This window comes from Montipora foliosa, chromosome 2 (assembly GCF_036669935.1).
Source record: "Montipora foliosa isolate CH-2021 chromosome 2, ASM3666993v2, whole genome shotgun sequence".
NCBI lineage: Eukaryota > Metazoa > Cnidaria > Anthozoa > Scleractinia > Acroporidae > Montipora > Montipora foliosa.
The window spans coordinates 27,772,695-27,775,194 of record NC_090870.1 but is presented as its reverse complement, the minus strand read 5'-3'; positions in this window follow the sequence as shown (position 1 = coordinate 27,775,194).

Sequence of the window (2,500 nt, the reverse complement as noted above, 5' to 3'; positions counted from 1 at the left end):
AACTGAAAAGCAATGTTTAATTACGTTTATTTTGTTTATTCCAAGTTATGTCGTCGCGTTTTAGAAAAGAATAATGAAGTCATGAAGGGTATTGCGTGCGAAGAGATGGGAACAGTTTGACGGAATTGAGTGTGCGAATTTGTCTTTCCGATGGACCGCAAACAAACAGAAATCAAAGATCTGCCGTAGCACGTGCGAATCCAAAAAACCGTCAACACCTTGATTTGATTTTGACATTTCCCGTCGTGCATCAACCAATCAGAAACGACATGAAACCACAAAATAATTACTGTTACTGGTTGCGGTTTAGTTTTCTCGCGCCAGATTGGCTTTTTACTTGAAACACAACATTTCATAAATATTTCTAGTGTTCATAGTTTTCGGATTGTCACAGCATTGTAACAAATATATTTCTATATACAAGAAATTCCCGCAGCGAGTTTTCCTGCTTAGATAGGAGACAATCAATTAAAAACTGATCTTTTAGGGATTTGAACTCTCTTTCCAACCTTTAATTAAAAGGATTGCGTAATTGTTGAGTTAGTAAATGTCGCATACACCTTTTTCCAAAATGGCTGCTATTTTATTATTCTTTTGTTTGATTGCCAATTTGCCCTTTTGGCCTCGTTCTAATTTAAATATTCTTTTGAATTTTACGTTTGAAAGCGAGGTCAAGAGGGCCAATTTGCAAGGAAACAAAAAAATACTAAAATGGCGGCCATTTTGGAATAAGGTGTATTACAGAGTGCGTAGGATTCTAGCCAATCAGAGAGGGGTACAGAAATCCCGGTAGAACTGCGAGATATCAGAACACGTTTTTGGGAGTCCAGGCTAAAGAAGGATGGTCAGCTCCGTGTTTGTCTAGATCCTAAGAACCTTAACCGGGTGACTCTGCGAGAAAACTATGAGATGCCGACGGTTGAGGACAGAGTGTAACGCGCTTGCACGGGGAAAATGTGTTCACTGTGCTAGATGTTCGCAACGAGTTTTGGCATGTTAGTCTCGATGACAAGTTGTGTTATCTTACAACCTTTTAGACACCATTTGGGCGTTACCGTTGGAAAAAGATATCCTCGACACTAGAGGTTTTCCAACGAAAAATACACGAAATGATAGAGGGGCTAACCAGCGTTGAGATTGTTGCCGATGATTTCATTGCAGTAGGATTTGGTGACAGATATGATTATGGAGTTCAGGACCACGACCGTAACTTGTTATCGTTCCTTGAGCGATGTGACGAGCGAAATGTCCGTCTAAACCCTGAGAGGATGTAATTGCGACAGTCCAAGGTATTGCTCTTTGGTCATGTTGCATCAGACAAAGGCCTCCAAGTTGATCCGGCAAAGGTCAGAGCCATCACAGAGATGGCAGCTCCTACCGATAAAGCTGCCGGAAATTGTTAAAATAGTGTAAGGCCTTAGTTGACGGACTTCGAGAGTGAGGGCTCGTGTGGATATGACTTGGTTGTAAGTTAGAGTGATCTTTTGGTGTGGTGATTTCTTCGGGACAATAAAACTGTTAAACTACACTGGGCTTGTGCGTCTTGCTAGAACGTCTGCTGACAGCGTTTGTTATGCAAAAGGTCTCCAAAGAGAGCATTTGCAGACCACACGGTTGCTTCTCCTCGATTGATGCAGCAAATAATTTGGAGGATGTAACATATGTTCAACTTACCACTTGTTCCAATATACTTCTTCGCGAGTTCTCTTTCCTCTCTAGTTCCACTGACCCTAAATCCTTCCTCATTACTCGAACGGCTATACACTCTTGCTCCAGATCTCTCCTGAATTGTTTTTACTCTACTGCCTTTTGCTCCGATGACAAAATGTTTTAAATCGTATATACAAAGTCCACCAGTTCCTCTTTAACCTGGAAAGTGGACAATGGGTAATGTGTCAAAATGGAAGGATGCCAAAAGCTTCGACATGGCTTCTGATTTATAAGGGGATGAACATGTACATGAACTGAATCGACTTTGGAGGGACGGTGTTGAAGCTTAGAAGGAAGATTAGAATTTGGCGTTGCATATTTGTGTTTATAAAACTAGATCTTTGGTGCTTTTACGTTACCGTTACAGATTTGCGGAAATTGGAAGGAATATACAAACTTTTATAGTGCAAGACCTCGTGCTAATAAGATATTAATTGTGTCGGTCTTTGCCAAAAGGACAATGAGAGATTAATTAATGTTTACTGTTTTCTTTTTTGTCTGTACAAACGCTAAATGTTAAAAGAGGACACGCTTGGACAAATGTAAGCTGTACCCGCAGGCCTGTAACCCCCCCCCCCCCCCCCCACAGGCCCCAAAGGTCCGCATTTTGATACTCAATATCCAAGTTAATGAGTGCTGTCGGTGAAACTGAAGTTTAAGACTTAACAGTGATATTTAAACAAAATCAAATACATGTAATGGAAAAAGCAGTAATGTATTCACTGGGAAACTAAAACCAGCTGCATTCTAGTAGCGAGCGCACAAATGTCCGACCTTATCTATAGGTGCG